The sequence below is a fragment of the Phacochoerus africanus genome, chromosome 7 (genome assembly GCF_016906955.1).
Source record: "Phacochoerus africanus isolate WHEZ1 chromosome 7, ROS_Pafr_v1, whole genome shotgun sequence".
NCBI lineage: Eukaryota > Metazoa > Chordata > Mammalia > Artiodactyla > Suidae > Phacochoerus > Phacochoerus africanus.
Window position 1 is genome coordinate 9808077 of NC_062550.1, and position 22207 is coordinate 9830283.

Genomic DNA, 22207 nt, shown 5'->3' on the forward strand with positions numbered 1-22207 from the left:
GTGACTCCAGCTGCTGCAACGACAACACCCGATCCTTTACCCGCGGCACCACGAAGCCTCTTTGTGTAACTTTTAAAGCTTCACAAAAGGTTCTCAGGACAGCCCTCCCCCTGTGGCCCCACGGGGCTATGACATCAGCAGGGATCAGCGCCAGGCCTCCCATCTCAGGCAGGCCCCTGGCCTCCCAGAGCCTCCGTTTCCTCATCTCTAACAGCAGGTGCACGTGGAGGTTTGGAGGGTCCAGCTTAATCCTCGGGGGGGGGGGGTGGAAACAGAGGCTCTGAGAGGTGATGATGGCTTCTGAGTACCAGCCGGGTAAGGCCTGCCTTGCACTTCTGTGTGTTCCCTAGGCACCTGCGGGAGCCTCAGCTCAAGTGCCCCAAGCTATAAGGTTGGGGGGGGGGCAGTTGCCACAGAAAGTGGGGACAGGATCAGTGGCATATCAGACAGCAGAAGGGACAGTGGGTAGGAGGGGGAGGCTACAAGGCCTCGAGGGACAAAGCAGGACAGACTTGGGGGGTTCTAACTGACCAGAAAGGAACGGTGCCCCTACTGGACTCCAGCCCTGGGCTTCGCACTGAGGGGCGGGTGAGAGACCATCGTGATTCCTCTGCCCCGACTGACTTGCTGTAGGCTGGAGCCTCGGCCTCTCGAGCCTCTGCTTCCTCATTTGTCAAATGGGCCCATCCTTTCTGGCCCCAGGGGGTGGTGAGCATCAGATGAGGTGAGTCCAAGTCGGCACATTGGTGGTGGTGAACGGTCTTGGGGCTCCGGCTGGGCCCCGGGCCTGTGCACCCTTCATGAGATGATCTAACACGATGGATGGGGGCCACAGGCAGGGCTGCAGGGGAGAGAAAAACCGCAGCAGGAAAGAGGGGGTGGGGGGGGAGAGGGGGATGGCCACGGCAGGCCCCCCAGGAAGGCTGCCTGGAGGAAGTGAGCTGTAGAGGCGCACGAGGGCTTGTAGGCAGAAGAACCAGCACAAGTAAAGGCGCGGAGGAGGGAGAGCAGGAATGATGGCAGCAGCACCCTGCACCCTGGCTGGCGAGGTGGGGTGGGGAGGCCGGGGTGGGATCCCTGAAAGCCCCAGCTCCTCCTAGGCCAGAGCTCCGAGTCTCACCTCCACTCCTACCAGCCTCGGACTTAAAGCCCCCGGCTTCCACCTGCAGCCTCTGCTCAAGCCCCGCCCTCCCTGGGGAGGACTGTCCCTGTGTCTCCCTGGGGGATTCTGACCTACCGTTCAGGGCTACAAGGCACGGTGCCCTCTAGGAAGACTTCCCTGAGCCCCAAGCCAGGTTTAGACTCCCTCCCCTTGGAGTAGTTTATTCTATCCCAATGGGAAGGAACTATCGTTAGTTATACCCATTTTACAGAGGAGGAAACTGAGGCTCGGAGAGACATCGTCATCGTCCAGGCATGCACAGCTGGTGTCAGAGCTGGGATTCTACCTCTGAGAGAGGCCTGGCTCCTTTGAGCGCTTATGTCACCGCCCCCACCGCACCCAATGCCCAGCACCTCTTTCCCCTTCGATCCAGCACGGAAGCCCAGAGAACGGCTGAAATTCAACTGCTGCCCCAGAGCCAGGAGGTGGCGGAACGGATCCTGAAGCCAGGTCCCACAACTGGTCTGAGAAGCTACAAACAGGCCCAGGACGCAGGACTGAGTGAAAGGGGAGAGGCCAGGCCTGCGACCAGTGGCTGGAGAGCGGGCAGCCCTGGAAAGCAGGAATGACAATCAGTGGGGACATGAGCTCGGTGTGGCCAGGCTGGGGCAGGTGGGGACGGATGGCCCCTGGCAGAGCAGCAGGGGGACGGGAAGCTGGCCAGGGCACTAAGAGGGGCACACCTGGAGAGGTCGGAGCAGAACTGGGAGAACCAGGATCCTAGGTGCCTGGCACTGGGGTGGTGCTGGAAGTGGGGTTGGGTGGTGGTCACGGGCACTTGCAGTCGAAAGGCTGGGCCCAGTGGAAAGAGCCCTGGAGAGGGTGCAGGTCACGCGGGTAGTCACCCAGCACGGGCCCAGTGCCCTGGCCCACGTCACACCCTTGCCAGGACGGAAGCCTCGAGGCCCTTCCGCGCGGCACTGTCGTCAGTCGGGGGAGTCACATGGGTGGCGGGTGGCGGGGCCGTGGCGCCTTCCGGTGGCCTCCCTGCCTCCACCCCGCTCCTGGGGATCCTGCCACCGCTCTTGGAAAACAGAGGAAATCAAGTGGAAACACAAATCCGCCACCCAGTCCCTCCAGTTCCCTCAGGCCAGACCCCGGCCCCCAGCGGCCCCCGGGAGGGGGCTCAGCTGCAGAGGCCATGCCGGCCCAGCACGGTGTGCCTTGGCAAGACCCCGGGGGGGGCGCAATCCTCAATCCCAGCTCCCAGCAGCCAGGCCTGTCGCCCCATCTAGTCCCATAGAGCCAGCCCCTCCCGCAAAGGACCTGGGGCACCCGAGCCTGAGCCCCCTCCCCTTCCCTCTCTCTCCTCGCAGCCACCTTAGACTCTGGGATCCAGGGTGGGGGAGATTCCAGGCCTGGCTCTGCCTGGGACCCCCTGGCCCCCCTGGGAGAGCCCCTTCCCCTCCATGGGCCTCAGCTTCCTCACCTGTAAAATGGGAGCAACAAGCCCCACCCGGTCCCACCTCACAGGCTAGAAAAAAAGACAGGGACCTAGGGAAGCATGGCACTATGTAAACTGAAACGGGCCGGGCCGCAGCTTGTCACTTTGAATGTTCACAGAGAGGCGTTGCCTCCCGGGCTGGGGGAGTCCACCCCCTCCAGGGGTCAGGAATTACAGATGGTGATAAGCGGTCCCTGCCACTGCTCACCCCTTCCCTGGCCCACCCGTTCCCTCTCTGCACCGGCCACTCCGAGTACTTCCCCGCCCCTCCACCCGCTCCGTGGACAGGCCGCTTGCCCCGCCTGAAGCATCCTTCCTCCACGGAACCCCTCGTCCTCCAAGACCCATCTCAACAGTCCCCCCTCTTGGAAGCATCCTGATTCCTGGGAACCAGCAGCACCCACTGCCCCTGGGACGTCCTACAGGATAAGGGTGCCATGTGTGGCCTTTGCATCTTAGTGTCCCCAGCAAGTGTGTGAGCTCCGAGGGGGCGGAGCCCGTGTCTTACCCATCCTGGAGGCCCTCCCCCATGCCTAGCACTGGGCCGGACAGAGAGCAGAGTCACCAGGGGTGGACGTGGGCGTGGACGAGCATGTGAGCGCCAGGAGCGGTGGCTGGGGAGGTGGCCTGCTCGGGAGATGACGGGAAGGGTCAAAGTTTACTGTGTGACTCCTCCACTCAGGGCCCCCCTCTTACCCCAAGACCAAGCCCCCCACCTCCCCAGGCCTGCTCAGCTCGAGGGAGCAGTTTGGCTCCTTGCCAACAGTCACGGGCAGCTGATGTCCTGCCAGGTAACAGGAGGAGCATACTGGTGGAATTACAGGAGCTCAGCTGGGCATGGTGGGAGGGGAGGGGACACTGGCCAGTTAGAAAGTGGACAAAAGCATCCAGACTTCAGACAGAGGGGACTAGACTACCAGGGAGGGGACAACGGATGTGAGCAGCGTTTTGAAGGAAAAACTGTCGTGGCTGATGATTAGCTGCAGGGGGATAAAGGGGCGGATGAGTCAAAAATGACTCTGAAGTTTCACGCCCGGGTCGCTGGAGAACAGTGGAGCCATTGATGGGGCAGAGAAGTGGGGTGGGGGCTGGTTTGGGGGCAGGATGGTGACTCGGGTTTGGGACATAGACTCGCAGCAGTTGGGGCTGGAAGCAGCCTCAGAGATCATCCAGGTCACATGTGAGGAGACAGAGGCTCCGGCATGAGCAGCCACTTGGCCGGTGTCACGGCCAAGGCAGGGGACCTGGCCAGAGTCAGTGCCGGAGGCAGAGCAGCCCCAGTCCCCACCCTCAGGGGTTCACTGTTCCATGGGAGAGACAGACATGGCCAGAATCACAACCTGATCAAAGTGGTCCCCGCAAGTGGGGACGCAGAGGACCAAGCCTACCTTAAGGGGACATGGGGGAAGGGGGGGAACCAAAGAATAATAATATCACAGGTATCACAAGTGGGGGCCCCGTGCCAAGTGCCTCTCAGGTAATCCTTGCAAACACCCTACAAACTCCGCGGCATCGTTGCCCCCGCGTTACAGATGAGGCGGAGAAAAACTAAGCAGACTGGCCAGGCCTCCCCGGTCTGGTGATGCCCAGGCTCGTGTTTTGAAGCTCCACTTCTGGGAGAGATGAGATGTGCTGGAACTGAGGCCTGGTGGATGACTGGGAGTTTCCCAAGTGACAGGGAGGGTGGCATCAGGCAAAGGGACCCACATGTATCAAGGCCCAGAAGCCCACCCTTCCCCTGGCAAGACTGGAGGTGTTGGTCTATAGCCCACCTTCGTACGCCCGCCCAGGGCTCCTACCCTGCCCCCCAACCTGTCCACAAGCCCCCTCACTTCACAGGACCCCACCCGCCCCAGGTGGTGATCTGATGGATTTATCAGCCAGTGAGCTGGGGCTGGGGGGTGGGGGCTGTCCCCTCTCCCCGGGGAACCTTTGCCCATGCTCCGGAGGCCTTCACAGCCCCGTCCTGCCCCACCCCCTCTTCCCCACTGAGCCATCTTCTCATTCCCGGAGGGATCCCGCCGGGCGAGGAGGCGGCACAGAGGAGGGAGGAGTTGGCCTGAGTCACCCAGCCCGGGAGCAGCTGAGCTAAGGCTCCAGCCCACGGGCACTGGGGTCTCAGACCGTGGCAGAGCCCTCTGAGCTTGGACAAAGTACAGGGCAGTCCCTCTCCGCACTTCATCCTTGGCCTCCCATCTGCGGTCACCCCGGGAGTGACCCAGGAGAGAAGAAAGGCAGAGCAGCAGAACTACGGCTTACAACTCAGGGTGCCGTAGCCCGCTCATGTCAGCTGAAACCAGCTTGTGAGAGCCAGCTGCTACATTTTCTGGAATTTTCCAAGCCTGTTGATGTCACCTTGGAAGCTTGAAATGGGCCCCGCTGGGAATTTTTCCATCGTGAACAACAGAATCCACCCGTCTATGGCCACCTCTCCCTGACAGAGCTGGTTACTAAGCACCTAGCCGCACACACCGCTGCCCAGGAGCCCCACCCGCCGGCTCCCCCGGAGGTTTCTGGATTCCATCAAGTTCCCAGCTCAGTCTTGGGCACTTGGGGGCATTCCTCTTGAGCTAAATCCATTAGCATCTCATGCTTGCCACAGATTAAAGCCCAAACCCCGCCCCTGGGCTGTCCAGTCCCAGCGTCAGCCCATCTTTCCTGCTGCATCTTGAACTGCTCCCTTCCTGGCCCTGTGCTCCAGTTACCCCCAACACCAGGTGACACTTGCTGAATAGGCCTTTGCTCCTGCTGTTCCCTTCTCCCGGAATGTCCTTCCCTCATCTCTGCCTCTTGAAATCTCCCTACTCTGTCAGGTTTATTCATAATTGGTGTTCAATAAATATTCTTAGACTGACTAGAAAGGGGTTGAATTGAAGCCTCTGCAACCAAGACTGAACTGGAGTCCTGGCTGAGCCTGAATCCAGCCCCCTGCCTCAGACAGAAACACAGCCAAATCCTCCTGCCATCTCCAGCCTGTTTGTGCCTCCAAGGGACCCGGGTGTTATGGAGGAGGGACTGGTCGTAGCCCTCACAGGTGGCAAAAGCAGGAATCAACTTAAACCACCCAGGTTACCTGGGAACTAATTCCCTCATTCCCTGTTCAGCTTTTTGAACTCCTCTTCATCCTTCAAAGCCCAACGCAAGAGTTCCCAGCATGGCCCAGCAGTAGCAAACCTGACTAGTATCCATGAGGATATGGGTTTGATCCTGGCCTCACTCAGTGGGTTAAGGATCTGGTGTTGCCGTGAGCTGTGGTGTAGGTCACAGACGTGGCTCAGATCTCACGTGGCTGTGGCTGTGGCTGTGGCTGTGGTGTAGGCCGGCAGCTGCAGCTCCAATTCAACTCCTAGCCTGGGAACTTCCATATGCTGCAGGTGCGGCCCTAAAAGGAGAAAAAACAAAAACAAAAAACGCCCAACCCAGTTGCTACTTCTGCCAAGAGGGCTTACCAGATCAGGTCCTCCATGACCCCTCACCCTCTGCCTTGCACGTGCTTCGATGGTCGCACTCCTGGCACTGGGCCGTACTTATCTGTGTGTCTGTTGTCCCACTGGGCCACAGCTAATCGAGGCAGGACACAGCCCTTGTTTAAGGCTGAGCCTGGTGGCCACAGGCTTAAGAACTGCTTGCTGAAATGGCTCCCTCGCTGTCTTGGGCAAGTCCCCTCTCCTCCCTGTGCCTCAGTTTCCTTCCTGGAGGAACCAGACTTGAACCAGGTAATCTCCAAGGACCCACCTCTCACATTCTAGGGGTCTGTGACCATTCCCGGCTCCGGCTCCCCAGCGGTCTCTCTCCTTCCCTGCCTCCGCAGTGACACCCCTTCCTCAGAGGCGTCACCTCTTCCTCACACACACCGCTCAGGCCTCAGGTCCCCGGACTCCATTTTTCTGGGTGCTCTTTGCTCTCAGACTAGGGGTTCCTCTGAACGGGCAGAGGCCTTGCCCACCGGCCCCTGGCCCTGCCCCAGGCCCGGCACGCAGTCAGTATCCATAAGTGCCTGTCATTGGGCCATGATGGAGCGGCCAGGACTTGCAGGGCACTTTGGCGAGGCTCAGCATCCCTGTTCAGACAGGCCCAGAGCCCGCCTGCCCCTCACAGCCAGGCTCCCCCTTGAGGCCCCAGGACAAACGGCCATATCCGGCTCTCTGCCTGTTTCGCTCCGACCTTCAGAGAAGGGGGCTGTGTGCGGGAGTGGGGGCAGGGGTGTAGATGGTGGCCCCTTCCTCCCCATCCCACAGAGAGGACCTGGGTGGCCACGGTCCCCTCTCCCCCTCTGCCCTCCCCTCCCCTCCCAAGCACACCCAGAGGCAGATGCAGGAGCAAGCGCGCGCGCACACACACACACACACACACACACACATGCACTCAGAGAGTCGTGAAGCCGAAGATCTGTCACCCTGTGCCAGCGTTCAGAGCACAGGGAGGTGTCACTCTTGCCATCAGGCACATTGACCGCAGGAGGACCCAGTGACATTATTAGAAGGGGCTCTGAATCCCTTGCTGGTCCTGAAATCCAGGGACCAAAGGCCATCCCTGCCCCTGAGGCAGCAGGAAAGAAGAGGCCTGGTCTCCCACCCTGGCCCTGCCTCTTTGTCTAAGTCACCAAGCCCCTCGCGGCTCCCAGGGAGCAGCCCCCAGCGAGCAGCCCCCAGCAGCCCAACCTCAGTGTCTCATCCCCCATCTCTCACAGGCAGACGGGGCAGAGTCAGGACCCAGGGATGGAGCGAACAGAGCAAGCCTGAGGACGTGGGAAGAAGAACCCAGTGTGGGCCAGTCCATCCCGGAAGGCTCCAGGGAGCAATGGCGCTCGGAGGATGCAGATTTTTTTTTTTTTCTTTTTTGGCCACCCCACAGCATATGGTGTTCCTGGGCCAGGGATCAGATCCCAGCCACAGTTGCAACCTATGCCGTAGCTGCAGGAACACCGGATCATTTAACCCACAGTGCCGGGCTGGGGATCGAACCTGCGTCCCTGTGCTGCAGAGATGCCACCAATCCCATTATGCCACAGTGGGAACCCCAAGGAGGTGGATGATTTTTAGCAAAATCCTAACCTCTCTGTATCTCAGTGTCCCCATCAGTGGAACAGTGGTGGGTCACAGCTCCTACCTTATAAAGCTGTCACGGCTGAGTTAACAGAGGTCCCCGGGGGCCTAGCATGCAGTAAGCATTCACAGACATCAGTGCTGCTGCAAAAAGTACAGAGGAAGGGATTTCCCGTTGTGGCTCAGGGGTTAATGAACCTGACTAGTATCCATCATGAGGATGTGGGTTCGATCCCTGGCCTCACTCGGCTCAGTGGGTTAAGAATCCAGCCTTGGTCACAGACACAGCTCAGATTTAGTGTTGCTGTGGCTGTGGCGTAGGCTGGCATCTGCAGCTCCAATTCAACCCCTAGCCTGGGAACCTCCATATGCCGTGGGCGCTGCCCTAAAAAAGACAAAAGAAGAAGAAGTACAGAGGAGGGCCACCCAGCCCTCCTTGCTCCTCCCCGGGGCCTGGCCCCTGTGCTGGGTCCTGGGAGGACACCTGAGGCCCAGCTGTCATCGTCGTCGAGCCCACGAAGATGGGGGACCACGCAGACAGGGCGAAATCGGCTCTCGCTTCTGTCTCCGTGTGCGCACGGGCATCTGCCTCTGGGTGTGCCGGGCACACAAACAGCACAGCTGAGGGGCCAGCCCTGATGGAAGAGGGTCGGGGGAGAGGAGGGAGTTCCAAGTGGAAGGACCCCCTGAGCAAAGGTGCAGCGGGGACATGCGGTCAGGGAGGGCGAGCCGCAGAAACCCCGGCTTCGGGACCATCCCCACGGGCACAGGAAGCTGTTCTCGAACCCCCGTGCCCCACTGTGCACAAGGTCCCCATTCCCATGCAGGACGACACGCCTACTTTTCACGCCTCTGCACCTTTGTTCCTGAAGCCCCCTCCCACGGGTGTCCCCTCCTCCCAGCAGCGTGTGAACTTAGCACACCTCGCTGTGCTCATGGTCGCCTCCCTATCTCCGCAGGACAGGAGCGCCCCAGACCTGCCCATGGGCTGCAGGACTCATCGAGGTTAGTTGAATGAATGAATGAACGAAGCAACAACAGCAGCGACGGCCGCGTCCCCCTACACGCTGGCCATTCACCTGACGATGACGCCGTCACACACCCTGTGACCACAGGGCACAGGCCGCAGGAACTCGGACACACACCCTGCGGGGCCATCACCACCCCAGCGAGCCACGTGGAAAGCCGCTGCCTCCCCGCGAGCCCCCTCCCCAGCCATCGTCCCACCCACGCACACTTTCCCTCTGGCCTGGGGCAGCTGGTGGGAGGTGGGGGCTGGGGCGGGGCAGGGCCGGAGGGGCCTCGGAGGCAGTGGGGGCAGGGGCCCGGGGGAGGCTGGGAAAGTCCAGGCTGTGTCTCCCGGGGGGCGGTGGGCGGCGTGGTGGGGCGCTCGCGGGGATGAGGGAGGGAGGAGGGTCTCGGCCCCGTACAGCTGCGGTCCCCTCCCCAGAGCCTGCCCGGGTGCAGAAAGGCCTCTTTGTTCTCCGCCTTTAAAGGGTAAGAGAAACACTTATGCATGGCAAATTAGCCCAAAAATGTATTTCTCTAAAACACCCAATTGTCTCACCAGGCCTGCAGCTGCAGGGAAGTTCCAGGGAGCCGGGGGAGGGGGCGTCTTTGGGGTGACCCTGAGGGACAAGGAGAGGTGGTGGGGAGAGAGGGACCATCTCTCCTTCCCGCCTCTGCTCTCAGAATCTCACGGTGGCACAGCCGGGGAGGGCGCCAGTGTCAGGGAGCCACCTCCCAGTGCTACAGAGAGGGAAACTGAGGCCCGGGCAGGTGGCTGGTGGCAGAGAAAGGGCTGATCCCAGGTCCCTTGGCCTCTTTCATCTGTTCCCCAGCTGTGTTGCCCATGCTGGAAGGGAACAGCCCCAGGTCCCCAAGGCCAACCAAGCCAGCTGGCCTAGGCATGAAGGAGAAAGAAAGAAGCGGGGCCGCTCTGCTCACAAGCTGTCCACTCGGGGCCTCTGTGCCCAGGAGCGTGGCCAAGGGCACCCAGCACGCCCACCTCTTGCACAGCCTGGTGCCAGCCTAGGGTGGGGGGGCGACAGGGGATTCAGGCAGTGGCAGCCGAAGGGACTCCTCCACCCATTCTCCTCAGAGGCAGGCGGGAGCGAGCCCCTTTTGTCTGGAACTTAAATGCGGGTTCAGAAAAGCTTCAGGATCCTACACTGTTCTTCCTTTCAAGGCTCATCCTCCAGGAAACTGTTCTGTGGGCCCCAGGAGCATCTGGGCTCCCAAAGGTGGATCAGAGATAGCCCTGTCCCCAAGGAGCTCCTCGTCTCACGGGAGCCACAGATGAGTGAACAAAAGAGCTTGAAAGAGTCCCATGGGGGGGTGAGGTCCAACTGAAAATGCACCATATGGGGTGGGGGGTGTTCCTGAGGTTGTGCCCTGAAAGGTGAGTCTGAGGGTGGGATGGGGGACATTCCAGGCTGAGGGCACAGCACAAGGACACAATCACGGCTTTTTTTTTTTTTTTTGGCTTTTTGCCTTTTCTAGGGCCGCTCCCTCTGCATATGGAGGATCCCAGCCTAGGGGTCAAATCGGAGCTGAAGCCACCGGCCTATGCCAGAGAAACGGCAACGCCAGATCCAAGCCTTGTCTGCAACCTACACCCCAGCTCACGGCAACGCCAGATCCTTAACCCACTGAGCAAGGCCAGGGATGGAACCCGCAAGCTCATGGTTCCTAGTCGGATTCGCTAACCACTGCGCCACGACGGGAACTCCCACAATCACGGCTCTTGAGAGCAGCCCTAGACAGCAGAATCCAGTCATAGACTTCCAGCCCACGTAGGAGACACGAGAGGCGAGAACCTGGGTCTGAGCCTGGGGGAGGGGGTCTTGTCAACTTGGCAAGTGACTTTATGACAGAGAAAAATCCCTGAGCCAGCCATGAAAAGTGCCCAAGGGCGGGTTCAGGGTTAGGGCCCAGCAGCAGCTCTGAGACCATCGGCTCCCCAGCTGTTTGCGCATCTGTCTGAGGAGGCCTGAGAGCCGCTCAGGAAGGCAGTCACGAGGAGACTTGGGAAAAGCCAAACCCGAATGATGCTCGAAGCTTCTCAGTAAATGTTAGTTCTGCCCCCTGCTCCGCCCCAGAAGCCTGGAAAGGAGACGGGGGAGGGAAGATGGTGTGTGTGTGCGTGTGTGTGTGTGTGTGTGTGCGCGCGCACGCGCGTACATGCTGTGGTCATGAGTTCACATGTGTACAAGCGAGTGTGCACTTGTGCGTGAGTGTGTTACACGCCAGTGTGTGTGACTGTGCACAGGTAGGTGTAGGAGTGCGGGATGTTGTGTGTGCGCGCATATGACGGTGAGTTGTGCACATGTGTGCATGGGGTTGCACTTGTGTGCACACATAAGTGCACATGTGTTTGAGTGCATACGAGTGAGTGTGTATCCGAGCAGACAGGATCACTTCCAGGATGCTTCTTGGGGAAGGGGGCTGGGCTAAGACCGAAATGTCAAAGGCATGAGGAGGCCAAGCAATCCTAGGGCGGCTAGAGGGACCCCAGAAAGGAAATCAGCGCCCTTGGGTGGGCAAGAGGCCAGGAGACACCAAGAGGGGAGAAACCTGCTGTGGGGCGGAGCCTCTTCTCCACCCAGCCTCCCCTGGCTCAAGGTGCCACCAGCAGTTGAGCCTGACATAGGCGGGGAGCAGTATTAACTAGAACCCCCCACTCCACCCCCAAGCTTATATCCAAGAATTTTCCTGGCTCCCCTTCCCTCTGGGAGAAATCAGAGCCACTCAGCAGTGTCGACCCTGCCCTCGGCAGTCTGGGCGCCTCCCCTCTCTCTGCCATCGCCTCCACACCTGACTCTTCGGCCCGGTGGATACACCTGTGCAGACACGTCACCCTCCCTCCGCCCTCTGAGCTGCCCAGGGGATCCCAAATCAGCCCCCATGTGCTGGTCTTCCCCGAGGTGTCCCTTCCCCTCCTTCCGGCACCCCCATCACATCGCCTTGTGCTCCCACACACATCTGGGACCGTCCTCACGGCATGTTGTAATTTACAAAACCGAGATCACTGGACCCACCACTGTGGGAACACTTGTCAAAGAGTCCTCTCTGTAACAGGCACCAGGAATTGAAAGCAGGGACTCAAATAGGTATTTGACCACTCATGTTCCTATAGTGTATTCGAAACAGCCAAAAGATGGAGACAATTCAAGGGTCCATTGACAGAAGAATGGATAAACAAAGTGTGGTTCACACAGAAGGTGGAATTCAGTCTTAAAAAGGAAGGAAAGTCTTTTTTTTTTTTTTGCTTTTTAGGGCCGCAGCCTCAGCATGTGGATATTCCCAGGCTAGGAGTAGAATCAGAGCTGTAGCCACCGGCCTACACCACAGCCAAGGCAACGTCTGATTGGAGCCACGTCTGCGACCCAAACCACAACTCATGGCAACACCGGATCCTTAACCCACTGAGCGAGGCCAGGGATCGAACCTGCAACCTCCCTGGTTCCTGGTCGGATTCGTTTCCGCTGCAGCACGAAGGAAATTCTGACAAGTGCCACAATGTGGGGGAACCTTGAAGACATGATACTAAATGAAAGAATCCACACACAAAGGGAGAAGTCGGATTCGATTCCACTCCTCTGAGACACCGAGAGTAGGTAAACTCATGGAGACGGAAAACCTAACAGCGCTTTGTTGGGGGCTGGGGGCTGGGGGCTGGGGGCTGTGGAGTGGGAGGGGAATGCAGAGATCTTGTCTAACGGGTGGAGTTCCCGCCTGGAAGATGAAGCTCTGGAGGTGGCTGGCCAGGAAGGTTGTGCAACATCGTGAATGTACTGCGTGTCACTGGACTGCACAGTTAAAAATGGTTCACATGGCGAATTTTATGTCATGTGTAGCTTACCCCTGGGGTGGGGGGGAGGCACCAGGCAGCGAGAGTTTTTCAAGAAAGTTCCTTTTAGATTTTGAGAAAGTTTTCTATCTGGGTGAGTGTTAAGGAATAATACAAAAAGATGAATAGACATCACCCACGCGCTTAGGCAGACGTCATGTCTACACCTCAGCATCCCAGGATCAGCACAGGGGGTGGGTGGAATGGTTGCACAGCAAAGCGTGTGGATGACCAATGCCTTCTCTGATGAGGTGTCCTCAGACCCTCTGGGACAGCCACTCTGGTTCCCTCCTTCCCCTCAGCAACCCCCATCTCAGCCCAGGAATCTTCCGAGAGGGGCAGGGCACCCCAGGGGAAACACAATGACTCAGTGGGGTACAGAGTGAAAACATAAGCATTCTTTCCATTTTAATTTTTACTCTCATTTTTGGGAAACTTCTACTTGGTGTATATTTAATATAGCAGTGCATGTATGTTATTTGTAAATAAATAAACAAACCAGTACGCCTCGAGATCTGACTTAGGACCTGAAGAGATTCTGAGAAATGCCTTGCCGTCTCTTTCACAGCCCAAACTCAGGCACCAAACGTACTTCAGTTACGGCCCCGGTGATCAAACTTGGCACCTGCTCCTTGTCATTCAAACACGGGAACCAAACAGATTCCAACAGAGTGAGGAATATTTGTACATATTTGGGACCTTGTGCCCTCATATTTTTACCAAGAAGGAGACACAATTTAAAAAGTCAGAGACAGCTGCTAGGTCCCTGGAGCAGTGAAGTCTCATGGACCCATTTAAAGGACAGAAGGGTGAGGCTCATTTTCACACCGCCTTCAGGACACAGAGCCATCACTCTCTCCTGCAGATAGTGAAACTGCAGCTCAGAAAGGTTCATTAGCTTCTCCAAGGTTATAGGGCTAGAAAGCGCCAGGGCCAAGACTCAACCCACCTGGGTCCAACTCTCAAACTGTAAGGTTTCTTCGGGAGTTCCTCTCCCCAAATCACAAGGAGGAGCTTGGCAAAGTCAGCCCCGCGGCCACGTTCCTTCCTTATCACAGGTTCTGGGCCCCTCCCGCACAACACACACACCCTGCCTGGCCAATTCCTCCTTACCCACACACCTGAATAAGGTTCAAGGTCGCCTTTCCCCAGCCGGGCAGTCCCCTAGCCCGGCCCTCCCTTGCTGACTGCAGTCCCTGGGGACCTTCCTCCGTGCCCTGGAGGCTTGGCCAGGGGCCTGGCCCACGACTGGGCACAGCGATGGTTGAGTGAAGGGACAGGAGCAACGCACACAGAGCAGACCTCTTACTTCTTGGTTGCTCGTGTGTGGTGTGGGGCTCGGGTCCCTTCGGACAATGACACCGTGCAATGACCCTGACCCCGAGGCAAGTGCCTGTACGGCCAACCCACAGATCAGAAAGAAACCCTAGAGTTCTGGGGCCAGGGGCTGGGAAAAAACGCCAGAGCCTAAGAGGGTCGAAACACCCAGGGCATCTTCGCCTTTCAGCCTCAAGAGGGTGACAGCCAAAAAGAACCAAGAAAACAGAGGTGACAGGGCTGGGGGCAGGGGAGGGTAAAGCAGAAAGCCCTCAGATCCCACCTGACTTTCTCAAAAGGTACCAAGGACCTCAGCGGCAGAGGGGCACACCCACGTGACGGGATGCCATCTTCCTCCCTGACAGTGGCCAGAGCTCAGCTGGTGCCCCTACACTGTGCCCACCCTCCCCCTCCCATAGGACCCCTTCTGTTTGCCTCCGGCTGGTCTCTTTCCCTCGACAGGTTCCTGTGAACAGTGCCAGCTTTAGGCTGGCTTGGGTGATCTGGGAGGTGTGTGGTCTGCAAGGTCCAACCGTGACCCGTAACCTGAGAGTCTCACCCCCCCCCTCAACTCCTGAGGGCATCCTCAGCAAGGTCATGGACCGTTCCAGAGAGGCTTGCTCCCGGAGCGTCTCCTGATACCAGGCAGTGGGTCACGGGCTCTCAGCTGATGGGTTGTCAAGGGCTCAGATGCCAGTCATGTGGGACGGCCGGGACCCTTGGGGGATACAGAGGCTGGGGGAGCTGAGGAAGGGGCGCCAGCAGCTTGGGGATGGAGGGGACGTAGGGGGTCGAGCACAGCATCATCCAACCACCCACCCACAGCCACAGACGTGCCCCCAAACACACGCACTGTCACCATCACACCGCAGACACAAGTACGTCCACACACACAAGCCCACAGGCACAAGCATGTCCCCATCAACACGTTCCTGGCACACGTGCACACACACATGTGGACACACACACCATGATTTACCACACTAGGTACATCTGCCCAGGAAGAAGGACCAGATGCCCCCGAAATCTCTCTTTCTCTCCCGATCCACCCTCTTACACCCCACCCCACGCTGGCCATTCTTCTCCACATCAGCCATGTTTTCCAGCCCCAAGAATCTGCTAGAGGAGTTCACACTGTGGCTCAGCGGGTTAGGTTAACCTGACTAGCATCCACGAGGATGTGGGATTGATCCCTGGCCTCCCTCAGTGGGTTAAGGATCTGGTGTTGCTGCGAGCTGGGGTGTAGGTCACAGATGCAGCTCAGATCCTGTGTGGCTGTGGCTGTGGTGTAGGCTGGCAGCTATAGCTCTGATTCAACCCCTAGCCTGGGAACCTCCCTATGCCACAGGTGCGGCACTGAAAAAAAAAAAAAAGGAAAGAAAAAAGAGAAAAGAAGAGAATCTGCTGGAAATCCTGAGGGTGGCAGCCTGGTTCTCCTGCCCCCAGAGAGTCAGGATTCACCTGCCCAGGCCACATGGACCCTGCCCCTGTATCCGACCCCCAGCCTCCCTTACTGTCACGTACCACAGCCTGGCCCCCTCCCACAGGCTGCCAGGAGAGACACTACCTCCTAGCCATGCTCTCCTGGCACACCCTGGCGCTGCCAGCTCTGGGCTCACTTCTGGAGACTGGAGTCTGCCATGAAAAACCTCGGTGAGCTGAGCCATTAGGGAACAAGAGGCAAAAGCTCATATTCAGGAGTTGGGCCCCAAACGATGTCACCCAAAAGTGAAAAACCCAGCCTCCAGCTGAGTCCTGCCCCACCCCAACCAGCCACAGACGAAGCCTTGACTCCAGTTAGAGACTGTCCATCAAACCTGGGTGACAGCCTGAGCCTGCACCACAGGCCTGACCCTGACCCTGACCCTGACCCTGACCACAACCTGAGGCCTGACGCTAAACCCAGATGCATGCTCATAAGACTTGATCATGGCCACAAACTGGATCCTGATCCGGACACCAATGATGAACACTCACCCCTTCACAGCCTGGGCTCTGACCCCAGAGTGAGCTGCTCCTCTAAGTCCAGAAGAAGCCATCTCAGATACCGTCTATAAACAGAACCCCGGTCCAAACTGTAATGCCTCTGATCTTGACCCCAGAATGAACCCTTATCCCAGCCCAGGCTTGAGACCTGATCTTGACCCCCAAATTGAGCTCTCATCCTCTCCCAGAATGAACTCTTACCCCAGCTGCAGCCTGAGCCCTGACCCTGGCCCCAGTCTGAGTCTTGACTGCAGCCCAGTTCTGATCCTGATCAAAGCCTGAGGCCTCGCCAGGAGCCAGTCCTCTCAGAAAACTGCCTTTATTCACAGGACAAGTCCTCATCTTCCTTTCCCACGGACAGGAAACCCTAGCAGAAGCCTAGGAAGATCTGGAGAACCTTCCACAAGCGCCACATGACAGCCTTGGCGACGTGGCAGGGGGCCAGGGACCCCCCTTCCCACTCTGCAGGTGAGGAAACCAATTATCAGGGAGGCTTAACTTGGCCCCTGTGGTTCCACTAAATGGAACTGGAACCAAAAGGCAGAAGCTGGAGGGAGATTTCAAAAAACCTCCCCCAATTCTGCTGGGTAAGGACAGAATGAGCCGCGTGCAGAGGCCTGAGGTCCTTGTCACTGGAGGTGTGCCAGCAGAGGCAGGTGACTTGTTGGCTGGTACTATGGAGAGACCCACAGGAAAGGGAGAGGCCCCTTGCTCAAAGGACCTCTCCACCCTGAGATGTCAGAGAGGCTTCATGCCACGTTCAGGTGCTCTGAGTGCTTCTCCCAACCCAGCAGCCTCCTAGATGCAGCCCAGGCTGCATCTGGGAAGGCCCAGAGTCCCAGCATCTGGGGAGGGAGAGACCCAGCCCAACCAGAGAGGACCGGACCTCCCCCAACCCCTGCTCAGGCTCTTCTCACCTCTATAGGGTCTGGACCAGGTGTAGATGGGAGTCAAGACCCACATCGCCAAACTGGCTTTGGGCACTGTCCCTCTGGGGCAATGCCAGGCTCTCTCTCCCGGGGTGAGTCCCCATTCCGCTCCAGCTCAGATGTACGCACCTAGGACTGGGGGGACACACCACCATTTTCGAAATGCCAGAGCAACCTTTCTCGGCCTTTCTCCTTGCGGAAGGCTCCAGCGACCTCATTATGCAGACCTTGGACGCCAAGACCCAGAGAGGCTCAGCGGCCTGCCCTGGGTGGCACAGCCAGGCTGGGGCACATCGGGATGCAGACCCCAGACCTTGGCACCTGCCCCCCTCGCACAGCCCCACAGCTGCCCCAGGAGGGTTGGAGGATGGTGGGGGGACCTGGTGCCAGGCAGCAAAGGCTGAGGTGGGGGGCTGGATGGCCCCTTGCGCCGCCACCGCCCCCCAGGCACCGCAGCCTGGCTCCATCCACCGGCCGCCCAGCTGCCGGCACATCCGCCCGAGCCCAGACATCAATCCACACCAGGGCCCTTGCTCCCTCTTTCTTTTCTGCCCTCCTCTTCCCTCCCCAGCTCGTGTCTTTTTTTTTTTTTTTTTTTCTCCTTCTTCTTCTTCTCCTCTCTCTCTTCCAACATGTCATTACAGTAGAAACAAAAAGCGCGGGGACAATGCGGGCATTGACAAGGGCCCCCTCCCGGCCCCCTCCCCCCACGGTGCGTGCCAGCACTCTTTCCACCCGCCCAGGGCTGGAACCGCTGCCAAAGGAGCCCTGCTAATAAACAAGAGGAACCAGATAAACCAGGAACACAATAGAGGGATTTGTTGCACTTAGAATGGTGGGAACAATGTCAACGCCGCGCGCAGCTGCTTCTAAGCCCCCACCCCACCAAGTCCTGCCAAGCAGCCCCCTCGTCCTCCAGCCCCTCTGATTTATGAAAGGTCAGAGGGCATCATGGCTAAAGGGCCCCTTCCTCACATCCCTCGTTAACCCTTCGGACACAATGGTCCCTTCTCTGGGAGGTGGCGAGTGGGGCCGGGTGTCATGCCCAGCACTTCCTGGAGCATCCTGGGGCTGGCTGGCCGAGGTGCAGAGGGAGGAGGAGCAGGCTCCAAGATGCCTTCAGGCCAGGGGCTTTGTCTGGACTCACAGCCTCATTGGCCGAGGCCTTTCTCTTAGTGACCCCCCGCCAGGTGTGGCCAGAGCCACGCTTGGGTCCACAAGATGGTGGGCAACCCAGGCTGCTTCCCAAACCGTGCATTCAGGGCAAAAGATTTATTGGCTGATGAGCCAGTGGGTGCCCAGCTCGTCGCTAGATGCTGAGGTGGGCGTGAGGATAAGCCAGATACAGTTCCCGATGTGAGGAAGCCCAGGTGATGGGTGTGTGAGAGTCCAGGGAAGTGGGCCTGACACTGCTGTGCTGGGCAGGTCCTTGGGAGGACAGTCGTGGGAGAGTTCCCAGAGGCGGGGACGCTTGAGCTAAGGAGGCAGCACAAGCACGACGTCTGTCCTATTCAACTGCTTTGGGAGGGACATCCAAAATTAGGAATCTAGGGAGTTCCCGCTGTGGCGCAGTGGGTTAAGAATATGAATGCAGTGGCTTAGGTCACTGTGAGGTGTGGGTTCAAGCCCTGCCCCAGGAACTTCCATATACCATAGGTGTGGCCATTAAAAAATAAATAAATATAGGAGGTTCCGCTGTGGCGCAGCAGAAACAAATCCAACTAGTAACCATGAGGTTGCAGTTTCAATCCCTGGCCTCACTCAGTGGGTTAAGGATCCGGCATTGCTGTGAGCTGTGGTGTAGGTCTCAGATGCAGCTCAGATCCTGTCTTGCTGTGGCTGTGGCGTAGGCCGGCAGCTGTAGCTCCGATTCAACCCCTAGCCTGGGAACCTCCGTATCCCACAGGTGTAGCCCTAAAAAGGCACACACACAAAAAAAATTAAATACAGAAGAAATGATTATTTTTTTTTAATTAGGGATCTGGGATTATGGGAGAGAGGAGTGCTAAATGACCTATTTGAAAGCTGATCCCCAAATGAACTTCAGCCTGTCTTCCCTCTTTAAAAAAAAAAAAAAAAATCACAAGGTATTCTTACATTTAAGCCCAAATTGGAAGAAGTAAGATGCAGAAGAAAGTCTCCCGTTTCACCCATTTCTCATTTCTGCTGAGCAGGGCCCTCTTGGCCATACCCTGACCATTCCTGCTTCCCATAAACCATCCCCACCACCCCTGCTGAGGCCCCAGGCCCCTTCTGTGGGCACCAACTATTTCTCTAGTGGAAGAAAGTCAGTGTTCCTAATAATCATTAAATTCCAGTCCTTTAGAAAATCATCTTAGCTTCATCTTCAAAACATATCCAGAATGTCCAGTCTCACTTCTATTTAACATTGTACTAGAAGTGCTAGCCAGTGCAATAAAGTAAGAAAATGAAATAAAAGGCATAAAGATTGGAAAGGAAGAAGTAACACTACCTTTATTCACAAGCAACATAATTATCTATACAGAAAATCCTAAAGAATCTATTTAAAAAAAATGAGCAAGTTTAGCAGGTTTGCAAAATATATCAGTGCACCAAAAAAATCTTTTTTTTTACTGACAAAAACAGCAAGAAATTAAAAATTTTTGCATATTATTTAAAACAAAACCATAAATGTGAAATACTTAGGGACAAATTTATATTACAAACGCATGGTATAATGACACTGAAGAGGGCAGAGAAGAAAAAACCTGTCCTATGTAATTTTGTACAATGATATTATTTTTTTTTCATATTTTCTAGGGCCACATCCACGGCATATGGGAGGTTCCCAGGCTAGGGGTCTAATCGGAGCTGTAGCCGCCAGCCTACGCCACAGCCATGCCAGATCTGAGGTATGTCTGCGACCTACACCACAGCTCATGGCAATGCCGGATCCTTAACCCACTGATAGATGCCAGGGACTGAACCCACAACCTCGTGATTCCTAGTTGGATTCGTTAGCCACTGAGCCATGATGGGAACTCTGTGTACAATGGTATTATTTACCAGATACTGTAAAGCAAGAGACAAAAGGAACTGTATACAAATACTAAATGTCGATTAGTAAATTTGCTTATCACAAGGCATGGGTTGGCAATTCTGAGTCCATTTTATGTGTACACTGTTTGAACAAATAGGTAAATAGTCTATAGCTAATGAAAGCCATATATCTCACGTTAGAGAAAGAAATTACAAATAATAATGAGGAAAGCCTAGAAAAACCTGTAGTGCTGAAAATGGGACTTAATTTCTTTCTCCTTGATTGTGACATGTACTTAGAGACTCACTTCTAGCAAAGAGAGTGTCAAAGGAGAAAATAATGCTTTACAGTGGAGGAACCTGGAAACACAACCTTAACCAAGTGGTCCAAGTTGGCATCACCAATAATAAAGCTGCGTATCAATATCATGTTCCCTCTAATACGATGCAATGAGAAAGGCATGTCCCCTATATAGTGTCCCCAAAATTCATACCTTTAGAGTGATAAGAAGAAAATATCAGAAAAACCCAAATTGAGAGCCATTCTACAAAATGCCTGACCAGCACTCTTCAAAAATGTTGGGGTCGTGAAACACAACGAAGGATTCCTGAGGAATGGTCACGGCTGGGCGGAGACTAAGAAGACATGACAACTGGGAGTTCCCTTCGTGGCTCCGTGCTTAACGAACTCAACCAGGATGCATGAGGATGCAGGTTTGATCCCTGGCCTCGCTCAGTGGGTTAAGGATCCAGCATTGCCAGGAGTTGTGGTTTAGGCCGGCGCGTTACAGCTCCTGATTCAACCCCTTGCCTGGGAACCTCCATATGCTGCGAGTGCAGCCCTAAAAAGACTTAAAAAAAAAACAAAAAGAAAGAAAGAAAGAAAAAAGAAAAAAAGAATAGAGTCACACATATGGTCAATTGATTTACAGCAAAGGTGCAAAAGACAAGTCATCAGGGAAAGGAAAAAAAAAAGAAACAACACCTCACACAATATGAAAAACAATTTAAAAACAAAAAACTGGGACTTCCCGGCGTGGCGCTGTGGTTAACGAATCCGACTAGGAACCATGAGGTTGCAGGTTCAGTCCCTGCCCTTGCTCAGTGGGTTAAGGATCCGGCGTTGCCGTGAGCTGTGGTATAGGTTGCAGACGCGGCTCGGATCCCGTGCTGCTGTGGCTCTGGCGTAGGCCAGCGGCTACAGCTCCGATTGGACCCCTAGCCTGGGAACCTCATATGCCACGGGAATGGCCCAAAGAAATGGCAAAAAGACAAAAAAAAAAAAACCCAACACCTCAACTTCTCCAAATAGGTCACAAACCTAAGTGTAAAATCTAAAACTAGAAAACTTCCAGAAGAAAATATAGGAGAAAATCTTTGGGACCCTGGTCAGGCAAAGATTTCCTAGATACAACATTAAACACACAACCCAGAAGAGATAAAAATTGATAAACTGGACTTCTTCAAAAATTTAAAAATTTTGCTCTTCTAAACATACCATTAAAGAATGAAAAGATAAGCCAAAAACACAAAGAAAAATATTTGCAAGTTGTACATCTAACAAAGAACTGCAATCAGAATAAATGAAGAACTCTCAAAACTCAATAATAGGAGTTCCCGTCGTGGTGCAGTGGAAACGAATCCAACTAGGAACTGTGAAGTTGCGGGTTCGATCCCTGGCTTCACTCAGTGTGTTGAGGATCCGGCGGTGCCATGAGCTGTGATGTAGGTTGCAGATGTGGCTCGGATCCCGCGTTGCTGTGGCTGTGGTGTAGGCTGGCAGCTGTAGCTCTGATTTGACCCCTAGCCTGGGAACCTGCATAAGCCATGGGTGCAGCCCTAAAAGGTAAAAAAAATAAAAATAAATTTTCTTAAAAACTCAATAATAAGAAAAACAACCCCTATTTTAAAAATGGGCAAAAGGGCGTGCCCACTGTGGTACAGTGGGTTAAGAATACAACTTCAGAGGCATGAGTTTGATCCCTGGCCAGGTGCAGTGGGTTAAAGGATCCAGAATTGCCACAGCTGCGAGGTACATCACTCAGATGCAGTCCTTGGTCCAGGAACTTCCACATGCCAAGGGTGCAGCCATAAGAAAAAATAAGTAAAAACAGGCAAAAGATTTGAAGAGAGCCTTCACCAAAGAAGATATACAGAAGACAAATAAGTACAAGAAACGATGTTCAGGATGATTCATCAGTAGAGAAACGCAAATTAAAACCACTACACACACTAGTCGGCAAAAATAAAAAGACTGATCATGCCCTGTGCCGTCCAGTCTGCAGAGGAAGACGAATTCTCATACGCTGCTGGTAGCAATGAAAAATGGTTCATCCGGAGTTCCCGTCGTGGCGCAGTGGTTCACGAATCTGACTAGGAACCATGAGGTTGCGGGTTCGGTCCGTGCCCTTGCTCAGTGGGTTGAGGATCCGGTGTTGCCGTGAGCTATGGTGTAGGTCGAAGACGCGGCTC